This window comes from Rhinoderma darwinii, chromosome 3, assembly GCF_050947455.1.
Source record: "Rhinoderma darwinii isolate aRhiDar2 chromosome 3, aRhiDar2.hap1, whole genome shotgun sequence".
In the NCBI taxonomy this organism is placed as follows: domain Eukaryota; kingdom Metazoa; phylum Chordata; class Amphibia; order Anura; family Rhinodermatidae; genus Rhinoderma; species Rhinoderma darwinii.
Window position 1 is genome coordinate 230976034 of NC_134689.1, and position 18210 is coordinate 230994243.

Consider the following 18210-nt stretch of genomic DNA (forward strand, 5'->3'; position numbering starts at 1 on the left):
ATCAAAGGATGATATATTGCAAATCTAGAGTTACTAGAATATAATCACGGTCCACACGTGGATCCGAGGAACTATGTCCACACTTAAGTGGTCAAAAAAGACCCACAATCCGGGTTCGTCGTTGTGCCAGAACCCGCAAACGTGTTTCTGGCTCATCCAACTAAAACCCCAACCGTGTGACAGACCTACAGCATCTGCTGCAAAGTAACATACTGCTGGATCCATACTTAAAATGGAAATAAAAATACAATGCTAATGTAAGCAAAATGTATATATCTCATAACCCCATCTGCCATAAATGAATGAAATAATACAGGATAGATGCAAATACATATCAAAATTGCACACAGACGGACCAGTTCCAAAGCACATCAAAAGAAGGAAAACAGCGCAGGATTGGTACATTAATATTTTAATATTTCATGAACATCAATGTAGTATGTTGGAGAGTGATGCTTAGACATGGTGTTAGCTGTTGTGATCTGTAGATCCAGAAATATAAAAAGCAAAGTACGGTCAAGAAAAAACACGAAGATACGAATATGATAAATACATAGGATCCATATGATCCACATAAAGTACTGTTTAAAAAAAATTATCACTAAGTTAATCCATAGGGGACACAGAAATGATCAGAGGAGGAGCAGAGACAATGAAAAATCAAGAGGCAATCCTAGCGACAATAAACTCTACATTAAGCCCATTCGGTCTCAGTGTATTCAACAGGAATATCCACTTTAGCTCACATTTATGAAGTGTCGTAAGCCTGTCACCACCTTGATAGGATAGGGGAACATGATCCAAGATCATGAACTTCAAATCTTTCTCAGTGTGACCCTGTTCTGAGAAGTGTTTAGACACAGGTAAATCAAGTTTTTGCTTTCTAATAGAAAAACTATGGTTATTAAGGTGTGTCTTCACCTCACATGTGGTTTCCCCCACATACAGCAGTTGACAGGGGTACTACAGTACATATATCACCCAACTAGAATCACAGGTCAACGTATATCTAATGTCGTGTCAGATACCAGTCACCGGATGCATAAAAGTGCCACCTTTATGCATAAGTGGGCAGTTAACACAGTTGTAACAAGGAAAACTGCCCGGTTTGAGAGGCCCAAGTAGAGTCTGCATCTTTCCCCCAAGAGGCTTTTTAACCCGAGATCTGACCAGTTTGTCATGTAAGTTGTACGGTCATCTATAGGACATGAGGGGAGCATTATTCAACTCGTCTATGCGGCTGTAGTTATTTTTAATGATATACCAATGTTTTTTAAGGATCTTAGATATGTCTCCACTAAAATCACTGTAAGTCTTTTTGATACAGAGCGTTTAGATTTAATAAACAGATCATGTTTAGGTATAGAAACAACTTTATTTCTATGTGCCTGTAGTAGTCGCTTGGCGTACCCCCTCTGTAGAAAATTCAAAGTCATCCTCTCTAATGACCGATCCAGATCTAATTGACCATCAACAATGCGCTTCTCTCTTATCATTTGGCTGTAAGGTAATGAATGAATCATATTCCTCGGGTGGCAGCTCTCGAATCTTAAGAGTGTATTTTTATCTGTTTCATTAGTGTACAGTTTGGTCCGAAGTGTCGCATCCTCAATCATCACTGTAACATTCAAAAATTGGATTGACCATAGTAAACGGAATAGTGTGTCTAAATGTTGGTGAAATGCCATCAGAGAACTCTCAGTGTCGGTGCAGATGAAGAAGATATCATCTATGTATCTCCACCACCTCAGGACATGAGTAAAGTGGTGGGATACATAGAACGACATCTCCTCCATCATGTCCATAAAAATATTTGCATAAGATGGTGCCATGTTAGACCCCATGGCCGTGCCCATGAGTTGTATGTAGTATTGATCTTCAAAGGTAAAGTAATTTGATGTCAGAATGAGTTCTACAAGAGAAATAATGAATTCACAAGCTGGTGCTGAATAATCGGAGGTACATAGTCTGCGCCTAACAGCTTCCATACCTTTACTGTGACTAATGGAAGTGTATAAGGATACGACGTCAAAGGACACTAAAAAGTAACCACGAGGTGGTGTCACATCTCTTAATTTAAGCAAAAAATCGGAAGTGAACTTTATATACGATTTGGTATCCATGGCGAAAACCCTCATAACCTTGTCAACAAAAATAGAATTATTGCTAAGTAAGGAGCCCCTCCCCGACACAATAGGGCACCCAAGGGGATTAATTAAGCTTTTGTGTATTTTTGGGAGTAAATACAGACAAGGTGTAATGGGATGTACAACAATCTGAAATTTCATCAGGGCCTGATCAATAACACCCTCCTCATGAGCTTGGCTGATTACTGTCTTGATTCTGCGTTCAATATCAAATCTAGGATCACCTTTCAGCATCCTATATACACTTGGATCATTCAGTTGTCTCTTAGTCTCTTCATTGTACATATTGGTATCTATAACCACGACCTTTGTCAGCGTGTTTGACAGTGAGGTCGTGGCTATGGACCAATTCACTAAGTGCCTGCATTTCAACAGTAGTGATGTTCGGATGTTTAATATTATTACCCTGTGTCGAGGATCTCAATGCATAAAAATCCCTTTTAACTGATTCCACGAATGTTTCGACGGAATGTGACACTATAGGCGGTTGAAAATTGTTCTTATTACGTAAACCATAGCTATTAAGACAAAAATCATGCGGATTAATACTTAATACTTTCTCATTACATTGAGCATCAAACCAGATTTTCAATATTATCGAGATCCAGTTCCAACTGGAACCAATTGACCCGTTGACTTGGGCAAAATGAGAGACCTTTAGATAATAAATGTAACTCAGCATCGGATAATATATGGGAATAGCTATTTACCACAGTCTTTGAGCACTCTTTATGTTGCTGGGAGGCAGGGTCTTCTGACCTTGTGATTGTAAATGCCTCTGAAAGCGGGTTCTTCCTCCCTCTGTGTCTCTTGCATCCTGCTCTCCTGGTAGTCTTTCTCTTAACGCATCCGGATCATTGGATCCTAAAAAATTCACCTGATTAGAATTCTTGGTGATATTAATGGAGTATTTCTGATTAGGCTTTTCCTTGTTGGGATACTGTTGGTCACGTGGTCTGCGATCTTGTCTTTGTGGACCATTATTGTAATTACCATGGTTACCCCAGGTGTAGACATGACCCGACTCGTAGTCAAGCTGGTCGCAATACCACTTTCTTTGTCTCTTCGGTCTCAGACCTCATCTAGGTCAAAGACACCTGCAGCTTCTCAAGATGCATATTTAAATCATCAATGGGAATAAGAGATTTCAACGTGTTCTCCAATTCACAAATCTTAACTTTTAGGGTGACTAAGTCCCTCTGTAAAAAAAAAATCCATATTCAATAGGATAGTTTCCAAAGCATATTTGTTCGATAACTGCTCATACTTTAAATGAAATTCGTCGTGTTGCATATGCATCGTGGGCTTTAACTGTGACCGCATACTACAAGGAAAAATTTTGTTCTTGTAATATTGCCCCAATGTCAGGAGATGCAATTCCACATTGATCAGGCGTTTGGATTCAAATTCCAAGTTACACGTGACATCAGGTATTGATGGAATGTTCAGGAAAGAGACATCGCCCGCCGCTCCACTCAAGATCCTCTCTATCCTCTCTCTTTTTTCCTCAGAAAAAAAAAATGTGTCGACTGCACATGTCCCTGGATGGGTAGTAGCTTGTTCAATAATATAAAATACAATAATGTACGAGGTGCCAGCTAGTGAGATCCACACATGTACAACAAAGAAAAACAGCACTCACCCCAGGAAGAGATATAAATATAACTGGGTGCCCAGCAAGTAGCCCTGATCCTTGGACTAGATACAGATATTTCAAAAAAGAAGATATTGCAGCACTCCAACAGGCAAAAAACTTGTAATTTATTCAGTCCACATCAAGAAAATATGCAATAGTGATACAATTGTTAAACAGTGGTATAAATAGCCAGTGTGCTCTGACATCATCAATTTCATTAGAATTAATTAAAACATTACATATAGTGTAAAAAACATTTCATAAGTAGGTAGAGGTATCAAAACAGGACAAAATTGATACAAAAGTGAAAAAGTGACTAGTGCATAATATTAAAAACATCGATATACAAATGTACAGTATGACACATATCTGATTAAGATTTAATAAAAAATTCCACTGCTGTGTCAAAGGTGGAGCTAAGGGGACACTCTTACCCTGGGTAAGTAGGGCATCATGTTGCCAAGTAACCGCCGTACAGAGGAAAAAACGAATAAAACTCTGTATATAATATTTTTCAAAACGGCCATTACCTAAGATGTGCTGGGATGCTCCAAGAAGTGATAAAAGGGAAAAGTTTCCCAACCAACTATATATTCACCGACAGGCAGGTGGTGGAGATATATCAAAGGATGATATATTGCAAGTCTAGAGTTACTAGATATTTTAAAGAACAGCAGAATATAATCACGGTCCACACGTGAATCCGAGGGACTTTGTCCACACTTAAGTGGTCAAAAAAGACCCACAATCCGGGTTCATCGGTGTGCCAGAAACCACAAACGTGAGTCTGGCTCATCCAACTAAAACCCCAACCGTGTAACAGACCTACAGCATCTGCTGCAAAGTAACATACTGCTGAATCCATACTAAAAATGGAAATAAAAATACAATGCTAAGGTAAGCAAAATGTATATATCTCATAACGCCATCTGCCATAAATGAATGAAATAATACAGCATAGATGCAAATACATCTCAAAATTACACACAGACAGACCAGTTCCAAAGCACATCAAAGGAAGGAAAACAGCGCAGGATTGGTACATTAATATTTTTATATTTCCTGAACATCAACATCAACATCAGACAACTGAATGATCCAAGTGTATATAGGATGTTGAAAGGTGATCCTAAATTTGGTATTGAACGCAGAATCAAGACAGTAATCAGCCAAGCTCATTAGGAGAGTATTATTGATCAGGCCCTGATAAATTTTCTGATTGTTGTACATCCCATTACACCTTGTCTGTATTTACTCCCAAAAAGACACAAAAGCTTAATTAATCCCCCCGGGTACCCTATTTTATCGGGGAGGGGCTCCTTACTTAGCAATATTTCTATTTTTATTGACAAGTTCTGATGGTTTTCGCCATGGATACCAAATCGTATATAAAGGACACTTCCGATTTTTTGCTTAAATTAAGAGATGTGACACCACCTCGTGGTTCCTTTTTAGTGTCTTTTATGTTGTATCCTTATACACTTCCATTAGTCACAGTAAAGGTATGGAAGCTGTTAGGCGCAGACTATGTACCTCCGATTATTCAGCACCAGATTGTGAATTCATTATTTCTCTTGTAGAACTCATTCTGACATCAAATTACTTTACCTTTGAAGATCAATACTACATACAACTCATGGGGACGGCCGTGGGGTCTAACATGGCACCGTTGTATGCAAATATTTTTATGGACATGATAGAAGGAGATGTCGATCTATGTATACCACCACTTCACTCATGTCCTGAAGTGGTGGAGATACATAGATGACATCTTCTTCATCTGCACCGACACAGAGAGTTCTCTGATGGAATTTCACCAACATTTGAACACACTTGATGATGATATTCAGTTGACTATGGTCCACTCTGCGGAGTAAATCCAATTTTTGGATGTTACAGCGATGATTGAGGATGTGACGCTTAGGACCAAACTGTACACTAAGGAAACAGATAAAAATACACTCTTAAGATTTGAGAGCTGCCACCCGAGGAATACGATTCGTTCATTACCTTACAGCCAAATGATAAGAGTGAAGTGCATTGTTGATGGTCAATTAGATCTGGATCGGTCATTAGAGTATGAGATAAAGGTCGCTAAAGATTCTGTTAAAATTCCTCTATAAAGAGAAAATATAATGTAATTGTATTCGATGTTCCAGTGCTCATGCTTATGCCCAACACCAAAAGGGGTGGGAGGAAGGGGCTCAGAGGGGTAGAAGGGATATAGCATAATTAATAATGGAACTATGTATACATAAGGAAGTTGTACTTTGGTCTGTGGATACTGAGGAGATTGCCTGTCTATTAGGTATTCTATTGCTCTGTATATTGTTATAAAAAAAACATAAAAAAAGATTTTTTTTCAAGCTCTCAAGAAAAGTTGAAAAAAATTAAGAAAAGAGAAAATATTCAAAAAATGTAAGAAAACTCTGGTGCTGATTGTTTTTCATCCACAAATTAACAACAAAAAGAGTAAATTATCTTCATACTTTGAAAAGTTTTAGAGTAGAAATAGACTTTCCATGTAGGTATTATACAACATAACAAATAAAATGTAGCTATTTGTTTATTCCCATCATCATGTTATTTTAGTCTGTCCAGACAAGCTGTATATATTCAATATGAAAGTTTTATAAAATGTGTAAACTTATTACAGAAAGCAACACTCCTTAGCAGCATTAGCCATTGCAATAGAAATCCTAGTGGTTATTGATCCAGGTAAAGAGTGTTCTCAGAGCATAAATGGATTCACAGGAGTCAATTTCAAGGCCGTATATTATCACATCATGCCCTCCTTTCTTAACATGTCAGTTACTCAATTCATAATGTTATAGGAGGCAAAGTTAAATCAGATTTTCTGGTCTCTTCTTCTACAATGACTCAATTTCTATTTGTTTTCAGAGTGCCTTATGAAACATAGCCGATGCCAAAGAAAGCAAGATTGATGGCTTTTCAGATGATGGTACAAATTTAATTTGTGAAGGTCTTTGGGAACAATGCCTTCATATTGATCTCTTGCCTACATCCACTTTATTCCATATTAAAGACGAGGTGCGGGATGTTCGATAAAGAGGAGATAAAAAAAATGCCAAACAAAGGAGAGCGGTGAAAAGGACTCAGTTTGAAGTTCAGCCAGAGACCGTTTTTTTGAGTCTAACAAAAGCTGACATTTAGAATCTGGATGCTACACGTGCTTCCAACGTAACAAGAGAGGAAAATAGAACTTTCCCTGTTCATCACGTTTAATTTGGGTTAACAAAAGCATTTGTGAGACCTGACGAAAAAATTAAGTGAGAACAGCATAGGCTGCATTTTCTACTAAGCTCATTAAAACGAAAAGTAATTTGAGGTCATACATTTTCTCCTTATTAAAAGTCAATAGAAAATAAATCATGACTCAAGAGTTTATAGAAGAATAAGGGTAACTATAATGCAGTGGGTAGTGCCTATAAAGCAGTAGGGATCGAATTAAGTACTTTATTTTTATGTGGCTGCAGGGATTGGACCTTATGTTACCATATTAATTTTTTTATAATGTCGTTGTCAGTTGGAGACAAGCATCTATCTATCTATCTATCTATCTATCTATCTATCTATCTATCTATCTATCTATCTATCTATCTATCTATCTATCTATCTATCTATCTATCTATCTATCTATCTATCTATCATAGGAGGAATCCTCCAGCTCACCTGAATATAGTAGTCACACTGTCTGTAGCGCTCGGGTCCTCGTGTCGGCACACGCAGTGAATGAACAAGAAGGTTAAAGAAATGGATCCAGCGCTGAGACCAGGTGATTTGGTTTAAAATCGGAAACTTCTTCCAAGTTTTAATTTTACGAAAAAAGGATGGCTTAAAAAATAGACAATCGGTGTTCCTTCAGGATACAATGGCTAGTTTGAAGGGAATAGGCGGGTGCCTACGCGTTTCAGACGTGATCTGCGTCCTTAGTCATGGCTTCCTATGACAATAGGAAGCCATCCTGAAGGAACACCGATTGTCTATTTTTTAAACCATCCTTTTTTCGTAAAATTAAAACTTGGAAGAAGTTTCCGATTTTAAACCAAATCACCTGGTCTCAGCTCTGGATCCATTTCTTTACCCTTCTTATCTATCTATCTATCTATCTATCTATCTATCTATCTATCTATCTATCTATCTATCTATCTATCTATCTATCTATCTATCTATCTATCTATCTATCTATCATCTATCTATCTATCTAAGCCAAAAGACAGCAGCACAGTATCTGCAATAAGGGTGCAAGCCCAAGGACCCCCAATGAGAGTCAAACTTGATAAATATGTAGTAGAACTCCAAGTTAATCCATCAGTGAGCTGCATTGACAGCGGTACCTGTGTGGTCCTGAATAACTTTCTAAACTCAGTTCTGATAATCATTCCCCCCTGACAAAGCCTTGTGGAGAAACACAATGGGTGTGTAAGTGGGCTCCTGGCATATTTACCCCATTGTTTATCTGCATCTGTTTTTACCTGTCTCTCTTTCATTTTTTACGCCATGGTGCCTTTGTATTATACCTTTATTCTACCTCTGTTTTGTCTTCATACATCCTTTTTGGCTTACTCTTGCAGACTATTTACAATGTATCAATCCATGGTATAGTTGTTATTGCCAGTAGCCCACTCAGTATTTGCTTATCTGTTTGGACTCTACGTTTTTACCCCCACCCCCCTCTTTTTTATGCTATTGCTGTAATTTTCAACCTGTGTCAATAAAATCATGTTTTTTATATGCTCAAATTTTTTTGTTCATTTAACACTGTAAATTTTTGGTACATTTTCTGTATATCAGTTCTGATCAAGTCAAAGTGGATCCACTTTGACTTAATCAGAACTGAGCTTAGAAAGTGGCTCAGGAGCACACAATAGCCAATGACAGCCAATACGTCAGTGCAGCTCATTGAGAAAATAAATAAAAAATACCCCAAAAGTGTCCATAGCCTTTAAACTCAATAATATGACAAAATAATATAAGCTCTTAAGCTACACCTTTGACTAATCTAAAGATAAATTAAGATATTATTCAGCACTAAATATTGAGCATAAAAAATACATTGCAGTAAAAGGTGGATATTCAATTTAAAACAAATCAGAATAAATACAGAACATGAACCAATATTTAAAAATTAATATAATTAAATCACTAAGTAAATAAGTAACTTTTATATAAAGCATCGGGTCTCCCTTATTAGGTGTCTGCCTCCCTTCTTGTTAGTGCTATGGAGTCAGTAAGCATACTAATGTAATTGTTCTCACATGACTCTCAAATGACATCTTTGCCTTACAATCTGTAGATGTTTAGCATTAGGCAGTGGCATAATCTAGGTGGAAGGTTTCAGACAACTAGTACAATGATAGGAAAGTGTACTCTGGAGTCAGGGCAATCATCTGTTAGAGATGTAATTACACTTGCAGTTATTATGTGAACACACAATTACTTACCAAATAAAATGTCGAGGTGCAACACATGGGGATTGCATCCCCAAGTAAAAGTGGGGAGAGCTGTAACCTAGCAATGTATTTAAAGGTCACTAGAGCCTTATGAGCATCTGTGCTATGTTTTCAATGTACTATGCCTTTAAGAAGTAGTGATGCTGGCTTGCATCCTCATTGTTGTGGCTGTGTAATATTTCCCCCTCCACTATACGTGGGACTTGAATAAAATGGCCAAGGTCTGGTAATAATAGGAGAAAATTAACTTCAAGGAAAAGATGAGTGTCTGTCTGACGACGAAGACGGCACTTGAAACGTTTATGGTTATTGCTAGTGTTCATACTGGCTGAGATAATGCAATTGGTTGGCTTGTTATCTATACTATTATGGTGCCGGGATTTAAGGCGCAGACACCATCTTTGGCGGCGGTTGTAATGCTCTGTAACAAGGTGTTGATGGATGCTCTTGCAAGCGTCATTACACTTGGGGAGGAGATGTTTCTATAAAAAAAAAAAGGTGGTTAGCCCGCCAAACAGCATTCAGTGATCAGAGCTGCGTTCTGTGTACGAGGAGAAAGAAGAGCCAAGACAGAGAGTGAGAAGTGTAATGGCTATAGAGACAGAGTGAGAGGCTGTTGTTGATGCACTGTGAGATAGAGAGAGGTGCCATGTTTTGTATAGAGACTGGTACTAAGGAGCCTTGTGGAGACTGGTGAGAACCGGGATAGACTGCAACCTACATTGGGCCTGGGGCAGGGGCGTAACTAGGAAACTAGGAAACACTTGGCCCCATAGCAAACATTTGTCTGGGCCACCCCTCCCACACAAACCCAGCTTGTACATAATTCCACCCTGTAGATTGTGCCATACAGCCCCAACTGTATGCAGTGCCATACAGCCCCACCTGCAGACAGTGCCATACAGCCCCCCATGTAGACAGTGTCATACAGCACCCCCTCTGTAGACAGTGGCATACAGCCCCCCTGTAGACAGTGCCATACAGATCCCCTATAGACAGTGCCATACAGCCCCGAATGTATACAGTGCCATACAGCCACCCTGTACACAGTTCCATAAAGCCCCCCTGTAGACAGTGCCATACAGCCCCCTGTAGACAGTGCCATACAGCCCCCCCATAGACAGTGCTATACAGCCCCCCTGTAGACAGTGCCATATAGCCCCCCCAGTAGACAGTGCCATAAATCTCCCCTGTAGACAGTGCCATACAGCTCCCTCTGTAGACGGTGCTATACAGCCCCCCTGTAGACAGTGCCACACAAACAGCCCCTGTATATAATGCCACACAGACACCTGTAGATGCCACACAGACAACCTGTAAGTGATGCCACAATGACCCCCTGTAGATGATGACACACAGACCCCATGTAGATGATGCCACACCCCACCTTGTAGATGATGCCACACACCCCCTGTAGATGCCACACACAGCCCCCTGTAGATGATACCACACATAGCACCCCTGTAGATAGTGCCACAAACTCCCTCTGTAGATAGTGACACATACTCCCCCTATAGATAGCCCCAACCCCTCCCTGTAGATAGAGCCACTGTGTCTCACTATGAGCGGAATCCCCTGCCAGGCGTCAGAAATGCTCTGGCCAGGGATTCCGATGCAGGAGGTGTCCCTCACGTCACTGCCCTTATATGGACAGTGTAGTCATGGGCTACTATTGGAGCACCTGAATCCCCAGCCAAAGCGTTGCTGACGCCCTGGCCTTGGAATTCCGCTCATAGACAGAGCCCTGACTTCACTGTCCAAAAAATGGCAGTGATGTCAGTGGCACTTCCTGCACGGAATCCCCAGGCATGGCATCAGCAATGCTTTGGCCCGGGATTTCACTCCAGGAGGAGTGAATGGCAGAGCAGGAAGCGGATAGTTTCCTGCTCTGCCACAGTATTCAATTGTATCTGCATCCTGAAGATGCAGATACAATTGAATGTAGCAGTTGCCAGGACACGTCCCGGGACAGTCATTTGCATTTGGACATTTGGCAAGTATGCTATGTCAGAGCAGGGAGATAATTTTCTGCTCTGCCGTAGTGCACAATAGCATCTGCGTCCTAAGGACGCAGACACTGTTGAATGTGGCTTCGCTACTGCTGCAGCAGCTATAGCTGCTGCTAGCGGTGCCACCGGGCATGAGGGGCCATGTCGGCGGGTGGCACGGGTCCCTCATGCTGCGGGCCCCGTAGCAGCTGCTATTGCTGCTACAGCGGTAGTTACGCCACTGGCCTGGGGTGTCAACAAGTCCTGATAAGCGAGAAGTGGGTGGGGCTGCAGCCCACACTGTATGGAAATCTAGTGAGATGGCTAGAGAGGGGAACGTAGTAAAGATGTGTCCTAAGACAGTCTAGAGGAAAGTGTACTGGTCAGTGTCCACGTGGAGGCCTGTAGATGTCGGTTTATTAAGCAGCCAGCCACCACCATCAAATAGAACAATAGGCCCAAACTACGAAGACGCAGCTACAATCTTAAGACTTACTAGGCCCAAGAGGATAAACATTGCATAAAGGAGGGGTACCTTAAACTGTAAATTTGCAGTCCCACAGAACAACAAGCCAGCCATCATGCCATTCTGTTCTGTCATGTACTGTATATGTAGTTTGTAACTATTCACTGTGCCTCCCACACTGGGAATAATGTATATATTATTTGTGGCCATGTATACTATCAGCGCCTGTACTGTACATGTTGTAAAATGCAAAGTAAAAGATAAAGCTGGCACACGACTTCCTGGTTAGTTTCTCCTCTTTCCGATGCATTCCTGCGAGGGTTTTACCAGTGCACCCCACCCTCTCCTAACATACAAGTGCACAATTTGAGCATAAGGACCCTGTTATTTAATTTAACAACATTTTAACCATTTGCCACCCCATAATGAAAAGTTGCAGCACTATAACGTACATTTTCATCATAATGATCCCATAGGCACTGTCAGCAACACCTGCAAGATGAGTGGCAGGGGCAGGGCTGTAATACACAGTCCTGCACGTGTTGCATCTGCCTGGGATCAGGGACCTGATACTGGCAGTTAACTTCTTCAGTGCTGCGTTTAAACATGATTGCAGCACTATATGGGGCTGGAGTCACTATGATGTTTTCAGGACCCAAAGTCCCCGAAAGCTCACCAGAGCTGTCCCATGTGTATGCCTTAAAAGGAGCCTATGCATATTTTTACGCACAAGCACAATATGCTGGCATGCAGATGTATGCCAGCATATTGTTAATGGCGGAAAAAATAAAGAAACGTTAAAATCCCTATATTGGAAAAAAAAAAAGTTTTGTATAAATAAAGGAAAGAATGTTTTATATAAAAAGGCTTTTCATAGTATTTTATTAGAAAAATTGAAAACCCTTAAAAAATTATTCTCAAAATATAATTATGTAAAAATATAAGCAAAAAAATATTTCTACGGTGCATGCTCAATATATGTAAATGAACTAACTCACCACAGAAGTCGAGTCCGAACCTCCAGTCCAGAAACTCCCGTCATGCCCAGTGGTGCTAAGTCAGGACATCTTGCTAGTTAATGCAAGATCTTCCAGCTATGACCAAAGCTGCTCTGTGCATAGTATTTATTTTGCAGTTAGCTTGTAACTATGTAACATTATTTTTTTTACAGTTATATTTTGCGAATTTTTTTTTTATTTTTTTTTTAAGGGCTATTGATTTTTCTAATAGAATAAGCCCATCATAATAGGTCCTCTTTAATATATATATATATATATATATATATATATATATTTTAAACTACATATTTGGTATGCTCGTGTGAATAACAAGTAATACTGTAAATATATATACTTTTTCAACAACAAAAAAACATTCTTAAGGCCAGAATTAGAGAACATCTCAATGGAGCCACTAATCCTGAAGTTAGAAATCCCTCTAATGCAGCTAAACACTTTAGCCATATGCATCAAGGCAATATCAGCAGCTTTCAGTTTTCAGGAATTGAAAGGGTTAACAATCCAGTGCGAGGTGGTGATCATAGTAGAGCACTGTTAAATCGTGAGGAATACTGGATTCTCATGTTGAACACTATAGTCCACAATGGTCTTAAAGAGGCTCTGTCACCAGATTGTGCAACCCCTATCTGCTATTGCAGCAGATAGGCGCTGCAATGTAGATTACAGTAACGTTTTTATTTTTAAAAAACGAGCATTTTTGGCCAAGTTATGACCATTTTTGTAGTTATGCAAATGAGGCTTGCAAAAGTCCAAGTGGGTGTGTTTAAAAGTAAAAGTCCAAGTGGGCGTGTATTATGTGCGTACATCGGGGCGTTTTTAATACTTTTACTAGCTGGGCGTTCTGATGAGAAGTATCATCCACTTCTCTTCAGAACGCCCAGCTTCTGCCAGATCACGCTGTGACGTCACTCACAGGTCCTGCATCGTGTCAGACGAGCGAGGACACATCGGCACCAGAGGCTACAGTTGATTCTGCAGCAGCATCAGCGTTTGCAGGTAAGTAGCTACATCGACTTACCTGCTAACGCCGATGCTGCTGCAGAATCAACAGGGGGGCGTTCTGCTTATCGCTGGGCGTCCCAGCGATCACACATGTATCCCCTATCCTGTGGATAGGGGATGCATGTCTTTTGTAGGAACAACCCCTACAGTGGCGTCGCGCTGTAGCAGTCATAGCAGCTGCTAGCGGAGCCTCCGGCCATACACCGTGCCGGCGGCTGGCATGCTGGGGGCCTGCTGCGGGCTGCTATAGCGGTAGTTACGCCACTGTATATATGTATATATATATATATAAGACAGCATATCTATAGCACTACGACCCTATAGCTATGGATAGGAATAGATACAGTGGCTCAGCAGACAGTATCACACAGGACAAACACCGCTGGACTCTTAGACACAGCGGCTATTAGGTGAGACTACTAACTCACTTTGTAGGACTTGTTTAACATCTCGCGCCACACATCTTGGGATATGACGGGTCTAGAAATAGGTTAAGGTATGACACATCTGTAAGTTCACCCTGATGCGGCAACTGCCTTCCGCTCAGGACGAGTGTACTTGTCCAGCGTCAAGTTAAGAGACCTGTTCTCTGCTAATAAGAAGAGAAGACAGGAGTCTGCCATTATTATCAACATATTACAACAGCCCCTCTCTTTTTAGAGAATACAGATGCCATAAATAGTACCTGTTGTCTAATGATGAGCTGAGGAGAAAGGACGTGGTGAATTTGCCTTTTCCTATGTATACATTTTATGAATATTAATTGAAAAGGAGCGCAATAAGGGTGCAGTCACAAGTGGTGTATTTGCCTTATAAAATGCGTGAAAAAAGCATAAAAATATGCTGCAGAAATACAAGGCTAATATGCCACATTTGACTGCACCCTTAGAATAAATTAAAGGACAGACTCGTTTTCATAGAGATTTATATGAACTACATTCCCATATTTTAACAACTTATGTTATGTCTTTAAAATCATTATATAACAATTAGACATGGCAATTTGTCTCTGAGTCAATGCTATAAAACATATAAGGTTATTATAAAGATAGAACATCATCTATGATAATCACTTGACATAGCATTTTTGCATAGTATTAGTTAATTAGAAATATATCTTTTCAGTAATGCACAAAGAAGATAAAAAAGGAGATATAGAACATTCCCTGTGTTTCTATTTAAACAATATTACTTGGGGCAATATAATAGCAATTTAAAAGAGTTAATTTATCTAATTACAGAATTTTGTACTATCATTAAAGTGTGAAGGAGAGAGAACAATGCTATCGGTTACGATTTTTTTTCTTCTCATGTTAGTGCAGACAGTTGGTGGCCTTAATCTCACTGATCCAGATGTTCTACCTATCAGGCATGTTGCTTCTAATTTAAAACACACTCATTTGCTTTCTGATGATCCATTTTACTAGGAGTATTACCTTTAAGGGCTATCACATTTGTAGAATTGGATTATGGCCATGATGAGTATTCAATTTAGTAAAAGTACTATAGTGATAATTATAGGTTTTAACAGCAAAGACTGAATTCAGATTTAACAAAAATTTTAATAAAGTTAAAAGAGCATTCTAAACAAACAGCATAAAAAATATGCCATTAAAAGTAAAATGAGAAATGATGTGAAAATTTCAAAAACATATTATTATAATAAACATTTAACTTTATGGATTAGATTTATAAACCCAAACAGTCAATCTCTAAAGTCACTGCCTATCCTGTTTATATATACACTATCAAGCACTTCTAACAATCAGAGTATTTTTTCTAATTTGCAAAGATGAATTTTGACATAAAAAAATATTCCTGTGACCATGTGATTTCCTATTTCCTCATAGAAATGTGAATAACTGAAGTAGCTGAAGTAGGTCTGAGAATGGGATATGTTTTAATATAATTTAAATATGTTTAAAAATATTTTAAGGTTGTTTTACATGGGCAGATTTTGTGCGCTGCTCGGCTGTTTTTGTAACTTCAATGGAACAGAATGGAAAGAGTGCCCTCTCCACTAGTATCCACCTGGAAACTAGAACAGGCGAAACGGGGTCAGATGACCCTCATTCTTGGTATAGGTGCGGGTCACACAGCTTGGGCCCGCATCTATCAGACATTTATGGCATATCCTGTGGATATGCCATGAATGTCTAAGTTGGGAATACCCCTTGAACGTATAACATATAAAAGAGACATTATGCTACTTATTTTGGATTAATTTTCATCGTAATCTCTATTTCTAAAGTGCTTATTTTAACAAAAGCATGTGTAACAATCATCTGAAGCATAAATTTCAATTTCTTTCTTTACTTGACAAAAGAAAAGACGTGAATTTAAAGCGCAGTAAAGGTACTGCAATACGCTTTTGGGAATACTAAACAAGCTTCTTTAGAATTTCTGGTAGTACAGTCTGACCAAAGATAATGTAGCACAGATATATATTAAGCTGAGAGCACAATACCCACTAAAATCAATAACTGGCATTACAGTAAGATTTCAGATGGATTTTGGATCATTATGGTTGATGAAGTGAAGCTATTGCGTACAATGTTGGAACTCCAGAACTTCACTAACTTGATAACTATAGAACAGCAAATAATAGATCCACAATATTTTTAATAAGCATCAAATGGGTAATCAGATAAATGTGCAGAATATGCATAAGTCTCAAGTGGCTATTCCCTAGGGGAAATCGATTGCATTTAAAGCGTATTTAAGCTTTCAGGTGACTTTCAGAATAAGCTGTCATAGGTGTGCACATGAGAAATACCACTATTTCTGGCCATTATCTGACCTGTATCATGCTTTTTGTTTTTTAGCAGTTTTCCCCTTTGCTGGCTCTATCTCGAATTCTCAGTTTTCCTGAGCAAGTAGGTGGAGCCTAACTGCTATTATGTCACCTATAAACAGCAAACACAGTGAAGAGAATATCCTGCTCCCCAATGTTTTTGTAGCACAGCCTCAGAAGCAGCAGCTACATGGAGGACATCCTGCAGCATCAAGGAGTAGTGTAGCTGTGAATCCAGCATATTATACTTCTCTCTCTCTCTGCTTTTCTCGAACTCTGCTCCTGCTCCCTCCTCCCCCTCCACTCTCCATAGACTTCTATGGGCAGCTGTAACCTGATGCTTCAGTGAGCTGTTAGTCCGTCTCGTCATGAGGAGACAGATTTAGCAGTGAATTCAGAGTAAGCGAAAAGAAAGAGGTATTTTTCTCCAACGAGATATTTTGCAAAGTTTCTTATATTCACTTGTACTATTGATTTATGCAAAGTTTGTTGAAAAGTTAGTGACCATTTAATTGAACAATGTAGTTTAAACTGTATGTTCACCATTAAACATAATTTTACAGTTTATATCGGGGTAATTGACAAACTTTTCTACGTTCATTTTCTAGTGTATAAAAGTCGCAAATGATTCATGTCAAAATTCTAGGGAAATATTGTGACTTTTAAACAGTGCAAAGATACGAGAAGTAGAGAAGCGGAGTGGTGAGGTAAGTACATTTATTATTTGATGCCGAATCGGTGAGGGAAAAGGGATGGGGCATGCCAGTGCGACCACAATTGCACGGCCAGCGGAAATATGCAAGAGATTTAGTAAGAGGATTTAGATGTTTGGATTTTAATTTGATGTGTGATACATGCTGGCATGCACTTGAAGCATTACTTGTAGTGCCCGCCTAGTTAATTTACCGAAAAGAATGTAACACAATATCAATCCTCATTAACGCATATCCTTATATTTTAATAATTCTTTATATATCATTGACATTAATGTACAACATATACATGTACAAGATATAAAATCAAAGTATAAATATTATCAACAATTCACAGTAATAATATTTAACAAAATATTAAATTGTCTCTATATTCAGCCCCTAAATGCTCCGTTAAATTTTATAATAATACTTCCCTTTGCTAAGTAATGTAAATGGCTACTGCCTTGGTCATGTACTGATGGATAATAGAGGTGTCAATAAATGTTGGGTCACCGCAGAGGTAATATGGTGGTTATCATTTATTTTTTAGTGGCTTAATGGTGCTAAAACTGGAGTGGATAATTAGCTTACTGGTGACCTAGGGGTTAAATAACAGGACAGCTTGACTGCTCTCTAAATTAAGGTGAAAATCTGCATTATATTAGTAAGCAACAATGGAAGTGCTTTATGACTTGCTAATGTTTCAGTTTAATTAATGCACAGCCAGAATTCTATCGTGTAAAATAATTCTATAGAAGTATAATGTTGATCTCTTGAAAAAGCTGACATTTTGGCTAAATTTTGTATACATTTGGTCTTATGTGACTTATTTTCTTACTTGAGTTTTAAAGCTCATGCAGGCGATAAATAAAGAACATTCAATTATTCTTAAAGGGAATGTGTTGCCAGAAAAACATGTTTTTTTTAAAAAAATTAAACATTTAGTGTGTGGGTGATTAAACATTGTTCAAATTTTTTTTATTTTTTTC